This window comes from Crocuta crocuta, unplaced genomic scaffold (assembly GCF_008692635.1).
Source record: "Crocuta crocuta isolate KB4526 unplaced genomic scaffold, BGI_CrCroc_1.0 scaffold266, whole genome shotgun sequence".
In the NCBI taxonomy this organism is placed as follows: Eukaryota; Metazoa; Chordata; class Mammalia; order Carnivora; family Hyaenidae; genus Crocuta; species Crocuta crocuta.
Window position 1 is genome coordinate 8356051 of NW_027531005.1, and position 17035 is coordinate 8373085.

At 35.4% G+C, this 17035-nt stretch overlaps 1 protein-coding gene and 1 pseudogene across 3 annotated transcripts in view; one reads left to right on the top strand and one right to left on the bottom strand.

Annotated features, from left to right (window-relative positions):
- Positions 1-17035, top strand: part of GRM8 (glutamate metabotropic receptor 8) — a 739885-nt gene that overhangs the window by 242788 nt on the left and 480062 nt on the right. The gene's annotated exons all lie outside the window — the stretch shown is intronic.
- The window catches only part of LOC144237044 (ATP synthase F(0) complex subunit C2, mitochondrial pseudogene), an 11057-nt pseudogene continuing 7763 nt past the window's right edge, over positions 13742-17035 (bottom strand).

The following is a 17035-nucleotide window of genomic DNA, read 5'->3' on the forward strand; positions in this document are numbered from 1 at the left end:
GCGGGGGGGGGGGTGGTTTATTAAGAATTAGTATGCTGTCCTGTTTAGGGAAGTAATGGAAGTGACCAAAATACACAAACATCTATTATCACCCCAGATCAAATAGTTTATACTAAATAATGTATCCTCTGGAGAGCTGTCCAGGTAGGGACTTTCTGAGTCCTGTTTCAAGGACCACCTTCTTTGAGGAGGAAGATACTGCAATGACATTCTCCTGGCTGTTGAGCTGTTTCCGTGGAATAAGTACACTGATGGTAGAAAAAAAATGCGGACATTTCCCAGCTGGGCATGAGCAAGAGATTGCCCCTGGTGCTGCCAGTGACTCAGAATTCTGTTTATCCTCAAACTGAATTTACACCCACACTTCAGCTTACCTGTGGGTGTGCTTGGCCGTGTTGCTTTGACAGTCCATTTTGTCACAACCTTAGCAAGTACATGATGTGGGTTTAGCAATGGTTGTAGGTATTTATTTCCACTTTTCAGACTTTTATCGAGGTATGATTTACAATAAAATGCATCTATTCTAAGTATAGAGTTAGATAAATTTTGACAAGAATATAGAATAGACATAGAATATTTTCATTACCCAAAAAGTTTCCCTCATGCCACTTTGCAGTCACCCCTCTCTTTTACCCCTCAAGCCACAGCCTTGAGCAACCACTGATCAGTTTTCTGTCATTATAGATTTTTTTTAGAATTCCATGTAAATGGAATGATACAGTATACATATATTCTTTTGCTCAGTAAAATGTTTTTGAAATTTACCCATTTATTTGCATGTATCAGTGGTAAAATAGTCTGTTTATTCTTATTGCTGAATAGTAGTGCATTGAATGGGTATCTCACAATTTGGTTATGTATTCCCTTATTGATGGGTAGTTAGGTTGTTTTCCAGGGTTTGGGCTATTATGAATAAATCAGCTATAATTATGGGATTTAATTACTCTTGGGATTGTGAGACCTTGTGACAGATATATGTTTAACTATAAAAATCTACCAAACTGCCTTACAAAGTCATTACACCATTTTGCTTTCACACTAGCATGGTGTGAGATTTCCACCTGCTCTAGTATTTTTATTGTTACTCATTCTAGTGGGTTTGTAGTGATATCTTACTGTTATTTAAATTTGCATTCTCCTGTTGACTAGTGTAGTTTTATATTCTTTGGTGTACTTAGTGGCCATTTGTGGATCTTCTCTTACAAATTGTGTTCATATCCCTTGACAATTTTTATTTTTTAAATTTTTAAAAATGTTTATTTATTTTGAGAGAGAGAGAGAGCAAGAACACGAATAAGGGGGTAGAGAGTGAGGAGAGAGAGAATCCCAAGTAGGCTCTACAGTTAGCACAGAGTCTGATGCAGGGCTCCAACTCACCAACCCTGAGATCATGATCTGAGCTGAAATCAAGAGTCGGACACTTAATAGACTTAGCTGTCCAGGTGCCCTTCACTTGACAATTTTTTAAAAGTTTATTTATTTACTCTGAGAGAGAGTGCGAGAGTATGCACGAATGGTGGTAGGGCAGAGAGAGAGGGAGAGAGAAATCTCAAGCAGCCTCTGTGTGCTGTCAGTGTGGAGCCCTACATGGGGCTCTAACCCATAAACCATGAGATTATGACCTGAGCCAAAACCAAGACTCAGATGCTTAACTGACTGAGCTATCCAGATGTCCCAACAATTTTTAAAATGAATTTTTGTCTTCTTAGTAAGTTATAGGTTATTAAATTCTGGATACAAGTTCTTGTATCCCTATATACACATACTCCATACCACTTGATATATCTGTATCTATTTGTATGTGTATATATGTATTATACATATAATAGAAACTATAATAAATTAAAACTATGTATTAAATATAGATAAATTATATATGTATATGTGTAAATGTCTAAATATATAGATAAAATATATATAAATGTTTAATCCCAGCTTCTGGTTTGTGGCTTATCTTTTCATTTTTTTCTTAATGGAGATTGTGAAGATCATATTTAAAACTCCAACTGAAGTTTGGAGTTTCTAAATTATTCTATTTAGGAGACTTATAATTTTACTTTTTACATTTATGTCTATGATCCGTTTTGTGTTAATTTTGTCTATGATGTGAGGAAAGATCAAAGTCATTTATTCATGTGCATATACAGATGTTTTTACCATTCATTGAAAGATTTCTCTCCCTATTGAATTACATTGGCACTTTGTTGAAAAGTAATTGATCAAATATGACTCTATTTCTGGACACTATGTTCTCTTACACCCTTCCTATATCCACTCTTACAGAAATACTACACTGTCTTGACTGTTGAGGTGTTATAGTGAATCTTTAGGTCAGGTAATATAAGTTCTCCAACTTACTTCTTTTCAAAATGATTCTGGCTATTTTTATGTATATTTTACAATCAACTTGTATATTCCTATGGAAAAGCTTCCTAGGATTTTTTTTTGGAAATTGTTTTCTTTATAGTAGTAGATATATATAACATAAACTTTGCCATTTTGCCCATTTTTAGGTATTTAATTCAGTGGCATTAATTATATTTACAATGTTGTACAGCTATCACCAGTATTTCCAAAAATTTCCATGACTTCAAACAAAACTCTATACCCATTAAGCAGTAATGCCCAATACTTCCCAGCCCCTGGTAATCTCTAATCTACTTTCTCTCTATATGAATTTGCCTATTCTAAATATTTCATATAAATAAATGTAATCATACCATATTTGTCCTTTTGTACCTGGTTTATTTCACTTAGTAATAATGTTTTTCAAGATTCATTCATATTGTAGCATGTGCCAGAATTTCATTCTTTTTATCGCTGAATAGTATTTCACTGTATGTATACAGCATATTTTATTAAGCCATTTGTCTGTTGAAGGACACTTAAGTTGTTTCTACCTTTTGGCTGTTCTTAATAATGCTGCAGTAAACATTGGCATACACATATCTCTCTGAATCCCTATTTTCAGTTACTTTAGGTATATGTCTAGGAGTGGAATTTCTGGACCATGTGGGCCTGCTGGGATTTTAATTGAAATTATGCTGAATTTGTAGAAAAATTTGGAATGAATTGATATCTTAACAACTTTGAGTATTGTGATCCAGGAACATGGTATATCTCTGTCTTGGCTTGGGATGTCATAACAAAATATCATAGACTAGATGGCTTAAAAAAAAATTAATTTTCTTACAGTTCTGGATGCTAACCTAATTGCCTCCCAAAGGTCACATCTTCAGTACCATCACTTAGGGAATTAGGGCTTCAACACCTGAATTTTAGTGAGATACAATTCAGTCTTCAAGCAGTCTTCTCATCTAAATCTTATTTAATTTTCCTCAGTAATATTTTGTAGTTTTATGTGTACTGCCTATGAACACACTTTGTTAAATTTATTTCTTAGTATATCATGGTTTTTAGATGCTTTTATAAATGTATTTTTTGTCTTATTTTCAATTGTTGTTTGTATATAAAAATACAAATGTATTTGTCAGTTGATCTTCTATCTTGCAATCTTATTCAATTAACTTGTTTGTTCTAATGGCTTTTTTAAAATTCTTTTTTAAAATTGATTGATTGATTGATTGATTGCTCTTTTTTTTTATTCTTAAGATTTTCTATATATCCAATCAGGTTGTTTGTGAATAAAGATAGCTTTGCTCTTTCCTTTCCTATCTGTTTTCTTTATAGTCCTTCCTCTCCCCCTCCCCCCGCCACCCACCCCTGTGCTTTATTGCATTGGCTGAGACCTGCTGTGAGTAGATACCTTTGTCTTGTCTCCAGTCTTATGGAAATAACATGAAATCTTTTTACTATTAAGTGTTATATTAGCTGCAGAACATTGATTTGCATTTTTATATTTGTAGCTAATATGATCAGCTTACTGGCTACATAGGCCTTTTCTTTACCCAGATTCTGTAATCAGTGATTATGGTAGCTTCAGGCCCCTTAACTCAGTTTCAGTTAAAGAAGTGCTCATTTATGTATTTTATATATTGAGCTGCTGTATAATATTTTATTTTCTAGGTTCCATGGCTAAAAATAATTTTAAAATTACTGGCATAATGTCATGCTATTGACTTTTATTGAAGTTCAAAGCAGCTACTGAACCTCATTGATGAAAATACTGTGTATTATGAAACTCAATTTTCCTTGAAGAAAGGCCCAAAAGATAAATTCCTACTGGAATTTTGTACCAACACCACACTTAGAATTATTATATAAAAATAGTACAGATCTGCTTTACAAAGTAATGAAAATTGCTTAATCAATTATATTTTCATTTTTGCCTGAGTCTCATGGAAGCTCAGGGCTAAATTTTGTGCATAATCACAATGATTTTTATGCTTGCATCATCTTTTCCAGTGCTTTGATATGTTTTGATGTATTTTAACAATCTTAATCTATTTGTGTCTTTTGTTGTAGGTCAACCCAAATCCTATTAGAAAGGATTTTGAAGTATAAATAATTATCTCTTTTTGAATTAACAAAAAAGCCATTTCATGAAAGGACCTACCTTTTAAATATTTAATTAGAATTAAATACCTACCTTTAAGAGGCTTAATGGAAAGCTATAAATGGAAAGTCTCTAGGCTTGGGAATACAGTCTTTTATTGGCTTGGCGAGATAAGCTTCCAAAGAAATAGTTGGAATGATGATCATGTTGAAGTGAAGCTAAAAATGCTTATGACTAAAACAAACAAAGCAAAAACCAGAGACCTGCTGTCTTCTTCAGTCATCCAAGAGACATGGTTGAATGTCCTGAAAATAACCGAAGAATGAGACACTAAAGATTCATAGAGCCTCGGGTTTCTGGGTGATGTGGTGAGAGAAAGTTGTGGGGGAACTGCAGGCCATTTCACTCTATCCTTGTGCTGAGGAAAATAGGTTACTTTTCTGTGACAAAAGTTTAATTACAGTTTTTAGTTAATATTTGTACCACTTACTTTAATCACACGTATTATTTGTGCATTTTAATGCTAATTGTAGATGTCTTGACCTAAGAGATAAAACAGAGTGAGAATTGGGGCACCTGGGTGGCTCAGTCGGTTAAGCTGAGACTTCGGCTCAGGTCATGATTTCATGGTTCATGGGTTTGAGCCCCGGGACGCACTCTGTGCTGATATTCGCTCAGAGCTCAGAGCCTAGGGCCTGTTTCAGATTCTGTATCTTCCTTTCTCTGAGATTCTGTGTCTCCCTCTCTCTCTGATCCTCCCCTGCTCACTCTCTCTCTCTCAAAATAAATAAAACATAAAAAGTAAAAAAAAAAAAAAAGAGTGAGGATTATAAAGAATTGAATTCTCTGACACCTTAAATATTTAATTTTTATATGCAATTATTTGGGAGAAAAGAAGCAACTTCTACTTCTGAAAATATTTTCTTAAGTAATTCTAGACCCAGTGTGGGGCTCAAACTCAACAACCCTGAGACTGAGAGTTGCATGCTCTACTGACTGAGCCAGCCAGGTGCCCTACAACTTTTATTTTAAAAACTCTCCTGGGTGTGTATATTATAGTATTAAAATGTGTTTTTAATGTTTGAGAGTATGACTATGTGCCAAGTGCAATCCAGTTACTTTACATGCATTATTTCATATTTTTTAAACCATAGTTCATGACAATTCTGTGGGAGCAATTATACTTATGCCCATTTTATAGATGAGAAACTGAGCTTAGGGATATTTAGAAAATTAACAAAAGTCATAATTAGAAAAAGGTAGAACCAGAATTTCAGTCATTTCAGCCATAACTGTAGTTGGAAGGCATTTAGCTGTAACAGTAGCTTACACAAACAAAATCTTTGTTTTTTTTCTCACATCAAGCTACCTGAGGGTAGGCGATTGCTTGCACTGGTTTCGTTGCTCAATAATACTACTATTTATCCTATGTTTCACTGTCCTTAGTAAGTTGACTTTTCATTTTTATACTTTTTGCTTCACAAAATGTACCATGCATGTCCAGGCATCATATGTTCAGGATAGAAAAAGGGTGGATGTGGCAATGCCAGCCAAACTGTGTCACATGGGCACTCTTGACTCCAAAAGAAGCAGGGAAAGTAAGCTTTAGTTTCCTAATTGCAGAAGAAGGTGGTTGAGGCCTGAAAATGTCTCTTTGGTTGGCCAAACAACAGTGTCTGACACAATGAATATTACATGATGCCAATGCTGTCAGGTTAGCACTAGTGGAATTTGATTATGTATAAATTTTAAAGAGATAAAGAAGAGTATTTCACTTCTCTTGGGAGTTTTAATTCAATTTTCCAGTAGAGGGCTTTGGTATACTTTTCTCTGCCTCCTGTCCCCCCATTTTTGCAGTCCTATATTACTCTCCTAAACATGCCCTTGGAGTAGATATAGTAGTGTGTATTCTGCCATGGTGTGAGGGCAGCAACAAAGGGGTGCGAAGCTGGCCCCTGCTCTGGCTTACAATTTATTTATTTAAAAATTATATCACATTTTATCCTTACAGATTAGTTGAAATCTATTTAAATATAGTAAGTTCTTTTTTTTAAGTTTTTATTTTTATTCTAGTTAGTTAACATATACAATGTTACATTAGTTTCAGGTATATAATGTAGTGATTCAACAATTCCATACATCACCCAGTACTTGTCATGACAAGTGCAGTCCTTAATCCCCAACACCTGTTTCACCCATTCCCCCTACCACCTTCCCTCTGATAACATTCAGTTTCTTGGTTTGTTTCTTTCTTTTTCTTTATGCTCATTGGTTTTGTTTCTTAAATTCCACATATGAGTGAAATCATATGGTATTTCTCTTTCTCTGACTGATTTAGCTTAGCATTATACTTTTCTAGCTGTATCTATGCCATTGCAAATGGCAAGATTCCATTCTTTTTTATGGATGAAAATATTCCTTTATATCTATCTATCTATCTATCTATCTATCTATCTATCTATCTATCTATCTATCATCGATAAACTCACATCTTCCTATTCCATTCATCATTTGATGGATACTTGGGCTGCTTCCATATCTTGGCTATTGTAAATAATGCTGTTATAAATGTAGGGGTAAATGTATCCCATTGAATTAGTATTTTTGTATTTTTTTAAATAATATCCAGTAGTGTGATTGCTAGATCCAAGGGTAGTTCTATTTTTAATTTTTTGAGGAACCTCCATATTGTTTTCCAGCATGACTACACCAGTCTGCATTCCTACCAGCAGTGCAAGAGGGTTCCTTTTTCTCCACATCCTTGCCAACACCTGTTGTTCCTTGTATTTTTTATTTTAGCCATTCTGATGTGTGTGAAGTGATATCTCATCGTAGTTTTGATTTGCATTTTCCTGACAATAAGTGATGATGAGCATCTTTTTATATGTCTATTGGCTATCTATATGTTTTCTTTGAAGAAATGTTTGTTCATGTCTTCTATCCATTTTTAAATAGAATTATTTGTTTTTGGGGGGTATTGAGTTATATCAGCTCTTTATATATTTTGGATACTAACCCTGTATTTGATATGTTGTTTACAAGTATCTTCTTCCATTCCATAGATTGCCTTTTACTTTTGTTGATTGTTTCCTTCACTGTGCAGAAGCTTTTAATCTTGATGTAGTCCCAATAGTTTATTTTTGCTGTTATTTCCCTTGCCTCATGGGATCTATCTAGAAAAAAGTTACTACAACTGATGTCAGAGAAGTTATTGCCTGTACTTTCTTCTACGATTTTTATGGTTTCAGGTCTCACATTTAGGTCTTTAATTCTGGTTACAATGTAGCTGGGAGATGAGGCAAATATGTATTCTAATAGAAAGGGTGCCATACAACATGACTGGAAGTGGAAATTTCATATTATAATGTTATGAAAGGTGTAAATAGGGGATAAGCTTGAATAAGCATGCATTGTTAATAGAATTTAGATGGTAACAAAGAAGCAGAGTTATACTTTATCGTTTTGTTAACCTCTAACTGAATAATTGGAATAGCTAAAAGATAAAATGTAAAAACAAAAACAAAACAGAGTAAGTCAGGAAAGACAAATACCGTATGATTTCACTCATATGTGGACTATAAGAAACAAAACAAATGAGCAAAGAGAAAAAAGGGGGTATAGTGGGAAAGAGAGAGAGAGAAAGCATGCAAGAAACAAACTCTTAACTATGGAGAACAAACTGATGGTTACCAGAGGGGCGGTGGGTGGTAGGATGGGTGAAATAGGTGATGGGGATTAAAGAGTGTACTTGTCATAATGAGCACTGAGTAATGTATAGAATTGTCAAATCATGATTTTATATACCTGAAAATAATACAACACTGTATGTTAACTATATTGGAATTAAAATAAAAACTAATAAATAAAAATTGTTAAAAAAAACAGTCAGGAAAGGTTAAGACTGTAAAGGAAATCTCACTGAAATTAATAGCTATTAGTAAAGTTATAGCTTCTCTTGGTTAATTGATCTAATTAGCTTTAATGATTTTGCCTTAAGACCCTCAATATAACTCCTTCATTTAAGAAAGGCTAATATTATAAGGGTAGTAACCAAATGCCCATCTTTATGTCTGGTATCTCTGGAAATTTTTTATAAATGAGATATAGGATATAGTTTTATCTGTTACAGAGAGTTACCTGGGTCATTCATTCATTCAAGTAATCATATATTGATGAAAGTCAATGCCAGGAAATATATCTAGCCCCAGAGCTACAGAATTCATGGTTCTTTTCTTCAGGAGCTTGTGGTTTAGGAAGGAGTTGGTCTTCCAATGCCTATTCAGCTTTCTTGTTTTGTGGACCTATGGCACCTCTGTGCCAAAGACCATTTGACTATTTCAGTGAATTTACTGCTCAAATCAGGCAAACATGCAAAATGAACAGTTAATCAGAACATTCAAACTCCATGTTTAAACTGACATATACTGGGGCGCCTGGGTGGTTCAATCAGTTAAGCATCCGACTTTGGCTCAGATCATGATCTCAGAGCTCATGGGTTTGAGCCCCGCGTCGGGCTCTGTGCTGACAGCTAGCTCAGAGCCTGGAGCTTGTTTCGGATTCTGTGTCTCCCTCTCTCTCTGACCCTCCCCTGCTCACGCTGTCTGTCTCTCTCTCAGAAATAAATAAAACATTAAAAAATTTTAAACTGATGTACACTTATGTATGTTCTTGCTATACAAGAGAAAATATAGAATTATTTGTCAAGCTATAATTCTGTTCTTCTTTCCCATGCATACATTAGTGCCTAATGCTGTTAAACTTGACCAAAATATCTGGAAATTACTAACTCAATGAAAAAATGCAGTTAGTAATTACTGCCAGATAAAGGATTTACACGTATACATATACATATATACATATAAGTATAATCAATAGAGTACCTAGCACATAATAAGTAAATAATTAACAATTCATCAAGTAAATATTGCTGAATGAAAATACATCATTGTTTCTCTGCAGAACTGTATTTTCCAAGAGTAGTATGACTCTTCTAACAAATTCATCCACTTATAAAGAGGTAAACATTTTAGAAAAGTTATAGTTTGTGTTGGTTACTAAGTCTAGTTAGGTTCAAATTATTGTACCTTGAGAGCTTCTATGGCAATTTTCCTGGAAATGCTTAAAGTGGTATGTGAAAGGCTTCTCATGGTGTATCGAAATCCTGTTAAACTGACAAGGTGTTTTGAGGTCCTTTGCACAAAATGACATAACATCTTCTCTCATGGAGAGCAATGTGCTAGCTGGCAATTGTTTTCTTGCTGCCAGGTTTTGATGGAAGTGTTTTGTTATAATAGGTTGGTACATAGTCTTTGACTTTGAGCTTGAAATGCTCAGTGCAGTTGTTTTGGCATTTCTTCAGATGAGGGACTTTAGTGTCGTTAGGTTTGAAACACCCCAAATTTTGAAAGCTCTGTGCCAACATGGGGGTGAGCCATTCATTAATGTATTTTTCTGCAGTATCATTTCCTTTAAATCACAAGCCAGTTTCAACACACTTGGTAATTTTAAAATTGGAAAGTGTGCCTACTCCCATGGGTAAAGAGAAGAAATTTATTATAGGTACCATAACTTGATAAGAAATCAGTTTAACTCTTTGGCTACTGGATGATTTATAATAATGCTTTATCAGCATAAGGTACATACGTCAGAGCTACAACTGTGAACAAGACATGTTCCTTGCCATTAAAGAACTTATTAAACATGCAGAAATCATGGTAGGTGCAGCCATAGAAGGTTCAAAGCTGGGTGGGTACACACCAGGAAGGCACCCAAGCCGGGGCGGGGACAGGAGGCAGAGATCAAGGACACCTTTGGTGTTTGTGTGGGAGCAGCCACGATATTTCTAGGTTCAAATTCTGACTTTGCCAATTACTATCTCTAGGGACTTGAGCAAGACACTTAACTACTCTTATGCTGAGCTCCCCCATTTTTAAAATGGGTATAATACTATTACCTAATTCACAAGGTTTTTATGAGGATAAAAAATTAACATTTATCAAAGACTTAGAACAGTGCCTGGCATAGCAAGTGCTATATGTGTTTGTTAAATAAATACTGTCATACAGATACAGAAGCGTTTAAGCACAATTAAGGCTTTGCCTGTGACCTGTGATATAACATACACCTTCTGTGTTCTTCGAAGTCAATGCAATTAATTCCAGTGACCTGAAGCTCCTGTAAAATGGTATTGGGAAATGGGTTAAACATTGATTTACTATGATCTAGTATTGTTTAGGGATATTGTTTATATTATTTATATTATATTGTATATACATCTGCGTATATTAATAATTTTGAATATTTTTCAAGGGATCTGAGTAGCAAATATAAAAGTCTATGTAGCTTCTCAGAGACTAGTATATTAGAACAGAAATAGTAACTATTATGCAGAAAAAGTAAAAAAACAGGTTTTAGTAACTTTATTTTTTAAAAATGTTTATTTATTTATTTTGAGAGAGACTGCACTTGAGCTGCGGAGGGGCAGAGAAAGGGAGAGAATCCCAAGCAGGCTCTGCACTGTCTTATGGTGTATTGCATGAGCCTGACACAGGTCTTGATCTTGTGAGATCATGACCTGAACTAAAATCAAGAGTCAGATGCTTAACCAACTGAGCCACCCGGGTACCCTGAGTTTTAGTAACTTTAAACATAAGTTAACTAGTATAGTTAAGTATAGTATAGTTGTAAGGAGATACTGTATATAACTATAAGAATTATTCAACTGCAATAACATATGACAGAAACATGATAGACAGAAAGATTATAAAAAACCTCTTTTATAATAAATGAGACTTGACTTTTCTTTTACACATTTAACCCTCATAAAAAATGAAACAGGTATTTTTGAAAGGTAACTAGAACATTCTAATAAGGAATCTTTCCACTTAAATCAGTTTTGCTATTTGGACATCTCAAATACATAGAAGATAAATATTTCATTTGAGATTACAATAAAGTAGTGGGTTAAAGATTTGAACATGAGACCTGGAACCATAAAACTCATAGAAGAAAACATAGGTCATAAACTCCTTTATATTAGTCTTGGCAGTGATTTTTTGGACCTGACTGCAAAAACAAAAAGAGCAAATATAAACAAATGGGACTGTATGAAACTAACAAGCTTTTGTACAGCGGAGGAAAATCATCAACAAAATAAAAAGTCTACCTATTGAGTGGGAGAAAATATTTGCAAATCAAATATCTGAAAAGGAGTTAAGATTCAAAAAATAAAGAACTCATATAACTCAATAGCCAAAAAGCAAAGAATCCAATTAAAAAATGGCAAAGGAACTGAGTAGACCTTTTTCCAAAGTAGACCTACAGATGTCCAATAGGCACATGAAAAGGTGCTAAATATCACTAATTATAGGAAAATACAAGTCAAAATTACAATAAAATACTACCTCATGCTTGTTATGATGATTGTCATCAAAAATACAAGAAATAACAGTTGTTGGCAAGGATGTGGAGAAAAAGGGGCTCCTGTGCACTACTGGTAGAAATGTACACTGAAGCAGCTACTATGGAAAACAGTATGGAGGTTCCTCCTCCAAAAGAAAAAAAAAAAGAAAAAGAAAAAGGAACTACCAGGTGATTCAGCAATTCTACTACTAGGTATTTATCCTAAGAATATGAAAACACTAATTTGCAAAGATGTATGTACCCCTATGCTCATTGCAGCATTATTTAGAATAGTCAAGATTTGGAAACAACCTAAATGTCCATTAATAGATGAATGCGTAAGGAAGATGTCGTACTTATATACAATGGAATACTACTTGGCCATAAAAAGAAGGAAATCTTGCCATTTGCAACAACATGGATGAAGCTTAAGGGAATTATGCTAAATGAAATAAATCAGAGAAAGACAAATGGTATATGATTTTACTTATATAGGAATCTAAAAAAGAAAACAAATGGACAAAGAAAACAAAACAGAAGTAATCTCACAGGTACAGAGAACAGAACAAGTGGTTGCTAGGGAAGAGGCGTTGAGGAGTGGTCAGGATAGGTGAAGGGGGTCTAGAGGTTAAAAACTTCAAATTATAAAATAAGCAAGTTGTGGGGCATGTAATGCTAAGCACAGTAACTACAGTTAGTAATAGCATACTGCATATTTGAAAGTTGCTGAAAGAATAAATTAAAAATTTTTAATGTTTATTCATTTTTGAAAGAGGCAGCAAGTGAGCACAAGCAGGGGAGGGGCAGAGAGAGGGATACACAGAATTTGAAGCAGGTTCCAGGCTCTGAGCTGTCAGCACAGAGCCTAACATGGGGCTCAAACCTACAAACCATGAGATCATGATCTGAGCTGAAGTCGGATTCTTAACCAACTGAGCCACTCAGATGCCCTGCAAAAGTTCTTATCACAAGAAAAAAGATTGTAGCTTTGTATGGTGACAGATAGTAACTAGACTTATTGTGGTGATAATTCCCCAGTGTATATAAATATTGAATCATGTTGTATACCTGAAATAAATACAATGTTATATAAATTATACCTCTTTATTTTAAAGAGTTTGGCTTTTGTATTTTTTATCATCCTAGCTAGTGGTGAAATTATTAATCACCACTAGATCTTTTGGTTAAAAGCTGAGATGGTTTTAGTTTGTGGATGTTGACCCAAAATTTGCCCTCAGAAAGTCATTCAGTGACTTACTCAAGTTTTTGAGCTTGGGACCTGATGGAAAAAGACACAGTCTAGAATTAATGTGGGTGGCAAAGATATGAGAAAGGTATATAAAATTGGCCAGACTAATGCTGAAAAAGTTTGCTTGTGCTTCCTAAAATTACCGTTTGTTCAGTGAACTCAGTAAATTATCTCTAAAAGCCCCTCCCCCACGTGTATGTGTGTGTGTGTGTGTACGTGTGTGTGTGTGATGGAAGAAGAGTTTGTGGGAATGGTGAGAGGAAAATGATTAGGAAAGTTTTAACTAGATAAAATAAGGAGACATAGGCAAGAAGGTAATATGCCATAGAGCTGAGTGGTATGTGAGCCGAAAAAATCTAAAATAATTTTCAGAGATTAAACAGGTTATAATACTTACTTCCAAATGAATCTTCAGTTTTAGCCTTATCTTTTCAAAGTAATAAGTTCATGAAAAAGAAACTTGATTCTACAGCCAATAAGGAGCCAGTGTGAATTCTTGAGTAGGGTAATGACTGGTCATTATTTTTGTTATTTGTATTTCTTCTCTTGAACTCTGAGCCAATCACTTTTCCTAGGCTGGACGGGGAGGTATAGGGAAAGAAGTATATATGACATGGGAGGTGTGGAAGAAAGAACTACGTATGGGAGGTAGAGATGGCTCCTCCAATGGCTAAGAGGAAAAGAAAGGCCACCATCAGGGAAAAGACCCTCAGGGCCTCCAGAATGGCAGAGGAAACTGTTGCTTCAGAGAAGGGTTCTGGGCACAACCAATGATGATGCTAGCGGACACAGTCCCAATCCTAGCCCTATAGTCAGCATCTCTGACCATGGCAACTCCAATCCCAGTATATTTAGCTGCTGGGTCAGTGTCCCTTGGAATAGTGCCATTTTGGAAGCTGCTACTGGGGATAAGTGAGACTGGGGGAGATGGGGCTGCCAGGCTGCTGAGGCTCTCATTTGTCAGTGTTGGTTCTTTTAGTACCACTGCAGAGAGTCAGTAGTCTCAGCAGCTGGGAGATGATCCCAACCAGGGAGGAGAGGAAGATGAACCTGGCATAGGCATACATTTTAAGGGGGTGGGGGTCATGGCAAGAGAGCTGTTTTCAAATACAGAGAAAACAGAGAGGGGAAATCACAGGCGGTTTTATGATTAACCATGATTTAATATGCAGGATTATTACAAGGAAGGGAAATTGAGACATTAATCCTTTCAGGGAGGTTGTTTTAGTAATTCAGGTATGAGTAATGACAGTTTAGATTGTGTGGCCCACTGGAAATAGAAGAGATACATTGGGGCAAGAGACATTCTGAAGATCTAATGACAAAATTTAAGAAGCTAGGGGTGGAGTCTTCCAAGAGGGGATGTCTAGTAGTTTGTTGTACTATTTGGGGATATAAATAGTTAAGAGCAGTCACACCTAAAAATGTAATAACCGAAATGATAAAGCCTGGAGAACCCTTTGTGAGTGAATCAAGGACATGGGCAAAAATTAAGCTGTGGGCAGAAATTCTAAAGAAGAAAAGACCAAAAAACCACTAGACTTAAGTATATCCTAAAACCATCAGTGTTTGCCATCTGAAGAGTGTAAAGAGAAAGACCAACTGCTGATGGGATGGGCTCACTTGAATGAAACAGAAACACCTTGTTACTTTGAGGCTAAAAGAGAGGTACACTAGCATTGAAATTCATAACAAGTAATCTTTTCTATTAGCTGTTTACTTGTTTGTTATTGGTTTTCCCACTAGAACATAAGCTCCATGAGAACAGGTACTATGTTTGTTCAGGATTATATATCCAGCAGCTAGGAAAAAAATTGATAAATATTCATTGAATGAATAAATGAGTAAACAATTGCACACTCAGATCATTAGCAGAAGATAAAGTCTGCTTAATTCTGAAACCGAGGTTTGCCCAAGAACAAAATGGGATCCTAGAGCAGCACTGTCCAATATAGCATGATGAAAATGTTCTATACACTAGCCACTGGCCACATATGGCAGTACAACCAACCAAGAAGCTGAATTTTAAATTTTATTTAACTTTAATTAATTTAACATGTTAAGGTGAACAGTGGCTATTGTTTTAGAGAGTACAGGTATATAGAAAGTCATATATGAATAGTGGCTATTGTTTTGGACAACACAAGGGTATAGAAAGACTTTATGAGTTAGGAAAACTTGCCTCTTCTGGGCAGATGTAATCTTTGCCAGAGCAGAGACTTTGTCAGAGGCTAGTATCAGACTAAGACTTGGGAAAAGAATCAAGAATTAGCTGTTGGGGATTTTTTAAATTAATCTTTAGCCCAAGGGACAAGATGAATCTGCCAAGCTCATATGAGGTCCAGGCCAGTTCACCAGGGAAGGAGTCCAGATGGGTATTTGGGGCCAAAGCCCTAGTTAACAATAAACTTGTGTTTACTCTAAGGGTCTTCTTTATGAACATATCTGTTAGGGAACATGCTGTGCATGGTAGAGGCTTCTGTATATGACTGGAAAGAATTCAGGATTTAGGGATTTTGGTCATCTTTCTTTGTACCACAGTAAACAATAATTGCATTTGGTCATTAAAAGATGGGCTAGGCATATATAATAAACTCAAAACAAACACTCTAACACTCAGACTCACATTATGGGAGAGAAACATTAAAAAAATTATATTCAAGTTAGTTAACATACAGTATAATCTTGACTTCAGGAGTAGAACCCAGTGATTCATCCCAGGACTGATTCTGAAAAGTGCCCTTCTTACTGCCCCATACACCCTCCAGCAACTCAAATTTTGTTCTCTGTATTTATACTTATATATTTTAAATATATTTATTAAATCAGAGAAATATTTATCATACTACATCTAATTTATATTAGATTTTTAAATGTTCTACTGTGGTTTTTGTTTTAGTAGATCTACTTGGATAGTCACAGCTTGCTTAGGCAAGTATTAAAATTATTCTGATTTCCTTGAGCTTCCTGTAACTGGACTGTGGGAGGAGGAAGGATTTGTTCAGGAGTGTTCTAAATTTGCCTTGGATTCAACATTCACCCAATAATAATAATACATATCAATATCAGATATGTATTATTTGCATGTTTTCAGATATTTGGCATGTTTTCAGGCTACTTTTGGGAATAGTTTCTACTGAAGAAAGCAAAGTATGCTTCAGATCCATTCACATAATTTATGAAAGTGAATAGGGATTTCTCATAAAGGAAGAATGCTGGGCATGCTATTATATTTAGCAAGATAAAGTGTGCTGTGTGCAAATTCCCAAAGTCAGCCAGTATAGCAGAGGACAAACAGATATTAATACATTCCTGGGGAAGGAGATTAGTTCTCTAAAGAGCAAACATGCAACAAAATAGAAGATTCTCTTAGGGATTCCTAAAAACTTGGATCACCTCCCGAGGCTGACTATTTGTTTTCAGTTTTTATAAGAGAAAGTCTTTTGCAAGAACCTACTTTGTACCACAGAAAAATGTTTGAATATTGGAATCTTGAGGTTGGCGGCGGGGGGGGGACTTTCAAAATTATCTAGTCCTACCACCTATCTTGTGCTTGAGTTAATTTTGTACAAGCTGTGCCAAGAACTTCTAGTCAGGGCTTTAACATCTTCTGAAAAAAGTGGTCAATACTCCATCCTTTGAGAATTGAGCCATTCCGTCTCTGGGGATCTTTAACACTGAATTACTTTTACAGAATCTAATTCTGCTGCTGTGTTGCTGTGTGCCTTTCCTTCATTTGTCCTACTTGTAACTTCCTTCCTTCCTTCCTTCCTTCCTTCCTTCCTTCCTTCCTTCCTTCCTCCCTTCTTCCCTTCCTCCCTCCCTCCCTCCCTCAATCTTTTTCCTTGATCTTTTTCCTTTCTTCTTTCTTTCTATCCTTTTTTCTCTCTTCCTTCCTTCTTCCCTCCCCTCCCCTCCCCTCCCCTCCC